Here is a 12067-nt window from a genome sequence, read left to right as displayed (position 1 = left end):
AACGTCACACTATAGCATTCACCAGCTCATACATTTTCATAATAAACATATATGACCCAATGTAATGCACTTTTGCCATGTTGTACACAATTGGTGAAAAGGTTTTAGAGAACCCTCAAAAAAAGTAGAACAGAACGGAACCAGGCAGAGACTCCAACTGATGGAGGAGCAGCACTGTCTACACCCCGGAACGTGTTCACATTGACCGATCTTCACAAAAATCAATACACAGGTGTATTTATTATTATTATTATTATTCATTATATAATTATGTTTTCACAGAGAAGTGAAGAGACATGATGTGGACTGTTATCAACAGCTCTGTGGGAGATTATCACCTTGAATATTAATTCAGGCTTTTTAACATGGAGCCGGCCACTAGTGGCCAATCAGTGAACTGCAGTTTTTCACAGGATGTTGCCCAATCGTTTAAAGGCAGATTTAATGCCTTTATCAAAATGAGTGATGCTCCGGTCCTATAATGTGCTTTGAAGTTCTTGACCTTTAGTTGTCATCCCTCCTCTCTTACCTTGCTGGACATCTCCTCAAAACCCACAAGTTTGCTACGGAGCCGAGACAGACGCATCATCAGGTAATTTACCCAACTGTATGTTCCCTCCTGCTTCTCCTCTTCCACCATCATCATCATAATAGTTTGCTGGTACCTGCTTGCAAAAAAGGCTTCACCAGGGGCCTAAAGTCTCTGATTTGAAGCCCTGATCCACGAATTATTCACTGGTTATTGGTAAAACTTAAAAAAAATCCTATCCCACAATGTCAAAAGACAGTGACAAAATAACTCCCTGGATCCACCCCTTTGTCTGTGTAACCGTACATTTTCCCAGTGTTAGAAGATAAAGATATAAGAGACTGACTTTATTTATTCAGCTATTGATGAGAATTATATAACGATACTTATTGATATCGTTTTATTGCCTAGCTCCCTGTTCTATTTGCAAACTTTGGCTATGATCTTTGTCCACTTAAGTCCAAGGGCTGAGTGATACATCAAGAAACGACACAGCACAGGCTTTGGCCCTGATGCCTTTAATGGCGTCTGCCACGTCTATTACATTTCTTTTGCATCCTGACTTGTGTATATGTTTTTCATGTTATCAACATTTCTGCACATTTTCCTCAGGAACCGGTTGGAAAAGTTCCAGACAGTGTCCGTAGCAACTGACACAGACATTTCAGTTCTCATATGTCTGAAAGCAACTTGATCTGCATATCGTGTCAGTGTCATTGGTTACACTAAATGTTTCAATGATTGTTTCAAGCCTGATTTACCTGACTTAAGTGTGACGCCGGATCTTTCCCGAAACGTCTTTTAGTTTTGGTTTCAACTCTGTCCATATGTTTGTTTCCTTGGTCCCATTAGACGGATCGTCACCGACTTCTGATAAATCTGCAGAAGGCCGAGGACAGCGAAATCTTCAAGCTCAACATGCAAACGGCGGCCATCATTCATGACTGCGTGGTCAGGCTGCTGAACCACCGAGACAAAGAGTCTGTAGAGTGTCTGTGTGACCTGCTCACCACCATGGGCAAGGTCCTTGACTTAGAGGAGGCCAAGGTGAGCTGGAAGTAGTACATTTGACATAAATCCTAAATTTATTTTATTACGGTCTTAGAAAAGGTCTGAAGGGCTACAGATTGAAAGCTTCGAATATAATCTAAAGGATAATATGCGGCTGGTTTCCCTTTCCAAAACTAAATATTAAGAGAAATGCGTTGTTTGCAGGGATGAAGATGTGATGTGAACTTTTTGTCAGCAGTGTCTGGTAGATTGAATGGAGACATGCTGAACATGAACTTCATGTCTCAAATTAACCACTCTCCCTCTGTGTCTCACCAGCCTCAGATGGATGAGTATTTTATCCAGATTGAAAAGATCGTCGAAGAGGGGAAAACTCCATCTCAAATACGATTAATGTTGCAGGCTATTATAGACCTGAGATTGGTGAGTCCTCTGTTTATGCCAAAATGTATCTAGGACTGTGTGATAAAACCCACACATGCTCCTCAATTCTCTGATCTGTCAAAGATAAAGAGCAATGAAATCTGTTTAACACTGATTCAGGTTTGAAGTCATTGTGGTTCTGAACATTTTTTTTTCTTCAGCACAACTGGGTGTCCGGAGGACCCGAGCAGGGTCTGAACACCATTGACGAGCAGGAGGAGCCAAGAGAAGTGCAACAACAACTGCTCTCCAATGACACCGGGAGACAGCCAGGTCAGTCCTGCAGTCTAAATCCTCTTTAAGGTTTAGAATCACATCGACACAGCTATAGTGACTCAGGAAACCAGTCTGTAGACTTCCTGTCCATATAACCTGCAGAGATGCTTTCATGCCCAACAGCAGACAAGAAGCCCCCTCACTCCCTCCCATCTGCTAGCTGAGCTATAATATTTCCTCTTGTAACGCAGCATGCCACAGAAACTGTCAGAAATGTCACTCTGTCTGCCACTTTCACAGCCGTCTGACTGCACTGTATTTCCTGTGAACTAATCTTAAACCTATATTTCCCTGTTCGTTTTTTTTTTTTTTTGTGTGGGTGTGTCTCCACAGATCCAAGTGAGCAGAGAGATCAGCTTGTGAAGTACGAGGAGTCCTGGACCACAGTGCCTAATAGGACCAAAAGAAGGACCAGAGACTCCAAGAATATCCCAAAGGTCTCCAAGGTGAGATGAGCTGTCTGAGGCTTTGACACAGATCTTACCATTCTACGTTTTTCAAACCTTCTACTGTGAGGATTGTACAAATGCACTGCATACAGGAGACGTGAAGCTGCTATTTACTTTCTGTCCCTAATAGTTGATTTGCTCATATTTCTACATTGGAATCACAAAAACAATGACAAACAATTACCATGTGGTAACTGGTCATGTTCCATGGAAACTTAAATCGGTGTCAGACGTGACGGCCGGGTAAAATCTGGAGGATTGGGTACAGACTTCAAACATTTAAATTACTTTGAAAATGTACATTTATTTTTTTTTCAGAACAACTGGGTGTCCAGAGGACCCAGGCAGGGTCCGCTAACCATTGTCCACAAGGAGGCAAAGAATAAAGAGAAGGAGGAGCAGAGAAAAGTGGACGAGAAGATCCAGCAGGGCCCCTGGGCTCAAGTCCCATTGGTGAAGGGCAGTGGTGGAGGAGCCAAGGCCGGTGACTCAGGTGAGGTCACACCACATGACTTTCAAACCTATCAGATCACTGTGCAGTTCACACTTCATGACCTGCTGATCAGGAGTCGTGTCCCTGTTTGGAGTTCATACTACAACACTTAACGATGGAAGGGTGTCACTCACTTCACAATGTTTCGGCTGCTCCGCTCTGTTTAGCTGTAGTTGTCACTGATTCATCTAAGATATGAAGCTTGTTAGGAATCTGGGGGTCTGATAGTCTTTCATATCTATTACATTTTACCAGAATTTCCTTCATTATGTTCTTAAAAAGGTTTTAAATTGAACTAGATGAAACCCTGATATAAAACAGTAACTTACAGCATATCCTGTACATGGAGTCAGGTGAAGCATCTTCCTCTTAATGACTGGACCTTGACTCTGATCACCCACAATCGTTATTTTTCACTTTTCTCTCTTTTAACGTTTCATCTCTGCAGGGCTCAACTGCTTCTCAGCGCTGCAGTCCAGCCCCTCACCACAACCCTCCACCCCTCCTCAAGAGAAGGCAGACTTCGACGGAAGGTATGAGATGACAACGCTGTCTGATTTGAAGGATCCTGTTGGTGTTAGGTCTCTCAGAAAGTTGAGAAGAGTGTCTCTGTGATTTTGATATTAATCTTTTCTGCTAGCAGGATATTTTGAACTTTGATTAACTAGAATCCATTAATTTAAAAATACATTTAAGTTTTGCTTCTGTTTAGGTCAGTGATAATAATTTTGTAGTAGGTTCCAAATTGGTGGAAAAGCTTGATATTCAGAGTTTCTCATTTACACTGCCATCCTTCCTGACTCTTTGTTTATTCGTCCCCCACGCAGAAGAGGCAATAAGAACAGGAACCGTAGGAATCGCCTCTACAATCTGCTGCACAATGCGCCTGCTTTGTCTCAGCCTGATCCGTTGACCTGGGGAACCAGTTCGAAGGAGCTGCTGGAGAGTCCAGCCCCGGAGGAGCTGGAGCATGAGGGAGCCATGCCACACAGACCGAGTGTCTACGAGTGGTATTGGTGATAGCCAATTACCTTTCTGGCCACTTACGCCGCCCCGCCCCCATGCCCTGGAGCGGACCGTTGACAGTGCCCCTCAATTGCATCGCTCAGGGCGGGGGGCGTGGCGGTGTTCTGAGGGACAGCTGGCAGGTCAGGGGTGAGATGGGCGCCACCTAGTGTCTAAACTGAGAAGTACAATACAGTGGGCAATAGTCCATTACATTACAATTCATTTAGCTGACGCTTTAATCCAAAGCGATTCACAATCAATGCATTCAAGGGTACCCGAGGGAACAAACCCCGAACAACAAGAATCAAGAAAGTACAATTTCTTCAAAAATGGAGCAAAACTACATAGTGCTATAATTAGTTTCATTTAAGTGTTACTAAATTGCTAGTTTAAAAAAAAAATTTAATTTTTTAATTTTTTTAATTTATTATTATTATTTTTTTTTTTTTTTTTAAGGCGGGCCAATTTAAAATGGATGGGGGGCCGCAGATGGCCCGCGGGCCGTAGTTTGGACAGCCCTGGTCTACGAACTTAAACCTGATGAAGCTGGTTTGAGGTGAAATGGACAGAAGGTGAAAGAAAAGCAAACATGGAAGTATAAGAACGTCTTCAGCTGCTTGATGTGACAACAATTTCAAGAAGCCAACATTCTGTTCCTCGAGAAGATCCCACGATTCCTTCTTTTTACATTTTCCAATATTTGGTCTTAATTTTAGAAAAGCTGTGAACCTTTAAATATTTTTCTCTACAAGACTTTTATTAAATGATCCTAGATGAGTCTTTGAGGAGAATTTCTCTGTGTTGTGGTGACAGACCTGAGACGGATCTTGCTTCTTCTGCTCCAGAAGAGTCTCGGTGGAGAATCATTCTCAGACATCTCCACACTTGCTTTCCAAGATTGTCACTGATCTCTTTGATCGTCTGCTCCTCTAATCTCTGATTCCAGACAGGTGTTCAGGGGAAACTTAAACCAGAGGTCACAATGTTTGCTTGAATCCACTTTTTAAACTTCTTTTAACAGCTACATTTGAACACAAACCATTCAGATCCACGTGTGAATGTGTGTGAATAAACACTCAACATAAGTCTAACAGAGCACAGGCAAATCACCACTGACACGTAGGCTCAGGGTGAGATGATCTGAAGAGGACACTGCCTGTAGCTCTGTGACTTGGCAGGAAACCAGTAGCACTAACCCCACTCAGTTTCCTGGGAGGCACCAAAGCGTGGAAAACATCCAGTCACCTTTAATAACCTCCGATGATCTGTGCATAAGGAAAAAAAAGTTCCTCAGGATGACTTGTGCCTCTTAGTACATTTATTTCCACCCATGACATGTTATTCCAGAGAACCATCTCTCAGGTGAGGTATCAATAGCCACTTTGCAGGATTTCCAACTGAAACTTAGCTCTCACTTCTCTATTCACATGGCCTTAGTGTCTCAGAGTGTGTGTGCCCTGCAGGTTTGTCATGTTTTACACAAGTCCTCCCTTTTTATCATGTGACAGAGATACAGATGTGGTGGTAGAGATTTTAAAGGGTTCGATAACTGTACTGTCTGGACCTGGCAGCACTATGGGCTGGCGACATCTTCCATTGGCCGAATCACTCACCTGATCTCAGTGCAGCTTTGTGTTGGAGTTGGTGGAGAGCAGAACAATGTGAAGAGCTGAATGAGGCTCTAGTGGAAGATAATCACCAGGGAACATTCAAGGAGAGTCTGCTGATGTCTGAGGGTCCAACACTTCAAACAGTCACAGACTGCAAAAGATTTTTCCACATATTAAATATTCTTGATATCTATAAATATTTAATTAAACATTTTATCATTTCACTTTGCTTTTCAAAGTCTTTGCCTTTACCCTCTTCCACGTTGATGAACTAAAATATAATTGATATAATCCCCTGTTACGTAGAGAATAAAAGCATTCTCCAAGAAAACAGTAAAATCTTTAAAATGATTGTGTTTAATTAAGTGTTTCATTACAAATACCAAGTGAGGCAAAATGCAAGTGTTCCCAGTGTTCACTTAAAAAAAACATTTGCTCGATCTGGGCCAAACAAACCTTCCTTTCTATTTGTTGTTTCAGTTGCACCAGTTTAAACTTCAGCAGCTCCGACTCTCTCTTCTCACACAAATACACACTCAACTCAAGTGATTCATTTCTATTGATGTCTCTTTTCACAATTGGATGTTCCCTCTTATAACAGGTTGTCAATGTCGCCAATGATTTCATGTGCATAGATTTAACACATTACATAAGAGCTGAACATACAAATAGGATTTAGAACTCATTTGTATTAGTCCCAACCAACAACTTTCCCTCCTGCTGTATTCAAATGAAAGAAGACTGATCAGAAGTAAAAGATAATATGTGGGTGTTAAAAGTTCAAATGGGAGCAAGTACAGTTTTTGACAGAGTATATTGATGAGATATTAACGTCGGTGATGTCAGACTCGGATAATAACTCACACTTTGATTATGTTTCCTCTCTCTGGTCAAACGCTGCTCAGGGAGTTGGAGCGACTTCAAACAGGAAGCAGGTCTGCTGTACACATGTTCTCATCTCCACTCACATGTGCTGAAGCTGAACATCCTCCCTGACTACTGAGTTCTATATTCAGATATTCCTTATGTTACTATATGATTTTGCCCGAACTGAAATATCTATATCCACTACTTTTCCACTTGTTTTCATCATGTAGTCACCTGATGATATTCTCTTTTGATGACCCCTAGCCTGGTTATTAATAGTTTGCTTTAATATTTACAAAAAGAGTTACAGCCCTTCTTAATTTTCCCAACAGCCTCTGAGCATAACTAAAGCAAACAAGGTAGAAAAACAGGATATGTATCGTTATGACAAGTGCGTTAGTCATGTTTTCGCAGAGGAGTTTTTCTCCGGTAAATTGAGTCGACAAGATACGCTGACATCTGGGTCATGTGTTTCCAGCAGGGAGAGCGAACCCCCCCCCCCCCCCCCCCCCCCCCGGTGTCAGACTCGCTTTCTGCAAGATTAAGACTCAAGGGCGGTGGGGCTGATGTCACTGCTGCTGTCACAGTCACAGCTGGATGTGAACTGACAGCCACATGTGACACACACAGTAAGTAGTGGTGTAAGTGTTGTAAGTGAAAGACACGATTCTCCAATTGTTTGTGGGATTAAGCCACCAAATATAGATTAAAAAACTTTCAAATCTTATTTTAAATTTCTCTAATACTTTTGTTTATGATCAAACATCATTTGACATTCAGAAGCACCTTGTGAGTAGCTATAAAGTGAATTAATATGATGTTTTACACTTTGATTAAAACAAAATGGGATTTGTAGAGGAGCGAAAGTTTTCTTGGAATTCGTCCCAGATATATGATAGATACAAATTGAGTGCTGCTTCTCCATGTTTACTGTAGCTTCGGAACAGGAAGCAGACGTGTCCCAGATGGTCTGAGAGGAATGGAAACATCATAACAAGAAAATGTATTTAAACACACAGGAAGCCAGTTTAAAAATCGGAGAACTGGAATGATGTCATAATAGAGACATCATTCCAGTTCTCCGATTCCTATTGTGTTCATTGAGGTAAAGCTTGGTTTTGTAATTGTGTTAACATGTTCATTCAATCGTTCACTGCAGAACTTTTCCACTGTGGACGTGGAATGTCATTCAAGACTTAATCTACAGTAAAGACTTGTTCTGTGACGTGGTTGAAATCTTGTCTAGAAAACATCAAAAAACAGATATTTAGGGGCTATAAGATGTTAGGCTGTTGACAAACAACCTTATGAAGGACACCATAGAGGTTTAATAATTGCTGCTTCAGGGTAAGTGGTAAAAAGCTTTGATAAGTGTCAAATATTTGCTTGAAAATCTGATTCAATGCATTTGATGATATCTTTGGACAACCCAGTCTCATCAGAAAACGTTCAATGGCAACGTTGGTCCACTTGGAACGACGTTACCATCTCACAATCTGAGAGGCCAGATTGTGAGATGGTAACATTTAGTCCTCCCATTGTTTTGCATTGGCGTGTTCTCAGGTCACGTGACTCTCAAGCTCCCGTCTGCGGAGAGGAAAACATGGGGGAGATTCCCTGTTTTTTCAGATAAAAATATAATTTTGTAACTTAGTTTGGGCATAAAAATACATTCTGACACCATTTCTAGCGAGAAATGTGCTCTTTGCTTCCACAGTCTTCAGCCAGTTCGTGCTTATGATAAATATTTTAATAGTTATCACGCATGTTTTTATCGTTGCTATGACGGTTGCCATGCCACCACGGCGCAGCTTGGTGTTTAAATCACAGTCCCTGTGTGGTGTCCTTCAGTGATCGTGATTGTTATTCATGTTATATAATAGTAATATTTGAGGCTAGATTACATCTCTAATGAGAAGGATCCTGCGAGTCTGCTCATACCGAGTGCGCGAGCCGAGCGGCCCGAGTGCGTGAGCCGAGCGGCCCGAGTGCGCGAGCGGACATGACGTGTGGCTGTCGTAAAAACCCTATTTGTAAACAACCAGTCCTTTTAACTCGGGGCTGCGTCATAAACACGGCGCGCTTGGAAGACCACGATGTCATCTTCCTTCTGTCAGGTAAGTAGTTTATTGTTTTTAAAGATCGTTACGATCTAGGTTTACAGTCCGAGTGCGGAGAGAGTCCGTCAATCCACACTATGGACGCTGTTCATCAGCTAATACGCCATTGTTAGCCACATGCTTCAGCCCACGGTAGCCTGTGCTACCTGGGAGGTGAATACATTGTTGTTGAAACCAGTTCAAGACGCTTAGCTCATCATTGAGGGACGCTACAATATAAATATAAACATGAATTTGATTTATGAATGCTTTAGATTAATAAGGAGTGTATTTCTCTACTATTACTCCACAATATCAGGTCAATTTGGTTTAATGTATAGTATGCACTATGACAATAATGTTTTCATGTTATGGAGTTGCGATTCATTTTATAAAACAATTGCTATGTTCTGTTTTTTAATCAAGGAGGATCCCAGTGAAGCTACAGGAGTTTCATTAACGTCAACAACTTGGACCGAACAGTTTGTTTTGCATGATGAAGAGCAGGAAGGGCAGCCTGGAGAGAAAGAGAAGCCGGGTTGAGCCCACTACCATCATCCACGTACCACGAGGAAGATGAGGGAGAGAAATTATCCTACCATTAAAGAGGTACTTTTAAGTTACATACCAGAAAAACCATTTTATATAATTTGCCAAATATACATTTTTATTAAATCCCCAAAGTACGCTTGCTGAAATACAAGTTAATATCACACTGAAAGAATTTTGATCAATCATGCTTCCCTGCTGTGATTGTTTAACTGGGAAAACAACTTTTTCCACAGGAAGGCAAGTAAATTTAAGGAATACATGTGCAAAGTTTTCCTCTGTTATGTATAATGATGACCCCCATCAAACATAATGTTAGCAATCTTTACACCTTTTAATTTATACTGATTATATCTGTCTACATGTGTGAATTTGCCTTCATTAGTTTCAGAAAAGAGCGATGATGTATCGGTCAGTGGGCGGCAGCACGAGACTCCGCAAACTAGTCTGTAAGCAAAGCAGACGAAGGCATCGAGGTTGCGGCCTGCCATCATTGTTATTTTTGCTTAAGGGACTGAATATGTTTCATGCAGAAATATTAGCATTTCCCTTATATCTACCAAAACTGCTTGTTTCACAGACTGCAGTTTTGTTTTGATCCGATGTGGTGTGCAAATACAACCGTATCTGCAATGGGTTGTGGGGCATTAACATTTGTAACTCTAATTTTGTTTTGACAGACTGTGAAAAGAACGTTGAGAACATCACCACTCTACAGGAAGACACAGTCCAGTAATGGGTGTCAGAAGTTCAGTAGTGAACGACAGGTACTGTGGGAAAATGTGTGTCATTGTTGTACAATGTCCTTTGACTCTGTTTAAACAAGGTCAACACAAAAAGGTTTGATTGTAAACTGATATCGGTACGAATTCATGTTATTCTCCTCGTCAAAAGAAACAAACAATCCAAATTACCTGCAGAACACCCTTGATGGACGCTTCAGGAGCATTGTCAGACTGGCGAGACAGCAAGATGCCAACTTTAATGCCAATTTATTTGTGTAACATTCTGTGACCAAATGTATAGATAACTTTTTGTAGATTGTAAAAATAGATAACCCATTTATTACAAAAAAACTACACTAGAATTACCACACTGCGTTGTATGACTCCGCTAACCAGTGCAGTGTCCGTCTACATATTTCTACATATTTTCTCTCATATAAATGACACTGTATCTCTTGACAACTGAAACCATAAGATGAGGTCAGTGTGGCCTTGACCTTTTTACTTTAAGACAAATACAAAGTTAGACAATCCGAAAACATGCAGTTATGCCTCCGGCGACTCGCTATTGCAGAGGCATTAAAACCGTAGTGTAGTAGATTGGATTTTATTGGTGTTACATTGGACATCTTGTATGGGTACACCAAAAAATATATTTGGTTTCACATTCTAGATGGCAATAAGCAGAGTCATCAACTCAGGAAAAATATTTCTGTAGAAAAGAAAGCCTTGTATGTGTGTATGTATACATATGTTTGTGTGTATGTATACATACACACAAATGCACAATTGAGACGTTTTTGTCTTTTATCATATATTCTCAGGCAGTACTGATGCATTTACTGAGAGGGGACGTGAGGGCCTACTCTGCGTGCTCAGAGTTCAAGCCCAGCAGGCTGCAGCGGGCCTGACATATTCTGGAACAGCAGCACAGTCTTTAGATGACTCCTCTGAAGATGAAAACATGGCGAGGTACTTCTCCACTGATGAAGAACTGTGAGGGCTGTGATTAGCTACACTCTCTTGCTACAATGCTACTCATGCTACTCCCTGGCAGCCTTAGGAAGGCATTAGTTTGCTGTGTGGTAGCTGTTAGCTTCAGCATTTTTAGTTTTTAGTGGCCTGTCTGACGTTTATGTTAAAAAAAAATCAGAGGGAACCATCTTCATAATTTAACACTATGGTTTGTTTGTGTCCTTCAGTTCTTCTCAAGAGAAGCAGTACAGGTGTGCCTCAGCTCCACGCTCCCTCCTGCAGCCTCCGCTCCTGATGCTAACCTCATGTCTCCATCACACCAAGCAGCAGACCTGGATTGACAGACCTTTCTCCAGAGCTGCCCCCTCCCTCTGAAACCCCCCTCTCCAAAACACTATTTGTGTAGTTTTTAAAGTATTTTTTGCATGAGAATTGTTGATCATATCATTTCCAGCAGATGCCTTAATATAATGTTTGTGCACAATAAATGACATTGATCATAACATAATGGTATTTCCTTGCACTTCTACACCATGATATTGGCAGTTAAGATGCTGATTACATTAAAGCAGTGAATGCTCTTCTTTAAGCAACATAAACAAACAATGATCCAATGGATCTGAAGTAGAATGGGCACATTACATTCTGTAGAGAATGCCTCAGTTATGGAAGTCAGAAAATAACTTTCTTTATCTGAGGTTCCAGTCATTTATAGTCACAGCAAAGCAAACAGGTCTGGTTGATGAGATCAAATCAAATCAAATCCAAAGAGAGAGAGAGAGAGAGAGAGTGTGTGTGTGTGTTTGTGTGTGTGTCTGCCAGCCAACCATCCTTTAAATTTGTGGGTCAGTGGTTGAGGTTAAAGTTAGCGTCAAGGTCAATGTTGGGTTAGGGTTATTTTAAGCAAGTAGTGGTTATGATTATGCTTAGTTATGATAAGTCTCCTGGAAATGAATTAGATGAATTTATCCAAAAATAACCATAGTAAGTGTGTTTGTGATATGGAGTTTATTGTTCCTCTCATAAAGTGCTCTGCCTAGGCTGCAGAAATTA

General features: G+C 41.1%; 1 long non-coding RNA gene across 2 annotated transcripts; it reads left to right on the top strand.

Annotated features, from left to right (window-relative positions):
- Positions 1 to 8684: 8684 nt before the first annotated feature.
- On the top strand, positions 8685 to 11517 carry LOC128456517 (uncharacterized). Of its 2 annotated transcripts, none has more exons than XR_008341852.1 (5): positions 8685 to 8783; positions 9192 to 9374; positions 9995 to 10081; positions 10864 to 11011; positions 11242 to 11517. It is a non-coding gene; the product is annotated as an uncharacterized LOC128456517 (long non-coding RNA). The 2 variants fall into 2 exon arrangements; XR_008341853.1 differs by having other exon boundaries at positions 8710 to 8783; positions 9268 to 9374.
- Positions 11518 to 12067: the final 550 nt, after the last annotated feature.

This window comes from Pleuronectes platessa, chromosome 14 (genome assembly GCF_947347685.1).
Source record: "Pleuronectes platessa chromosome 14, fPlePla1.1, whole genome shotgun sequence".
NCBI lineage: Eukaryota > Metazoa > Chordata > Actinopteri > Pleuronectiformes > Pleuronectidae > Pleuronectes > Pleuronectes platessa.
This window is presented reverse-complemented; position numbering and strand designations above follow the sequence as displayed.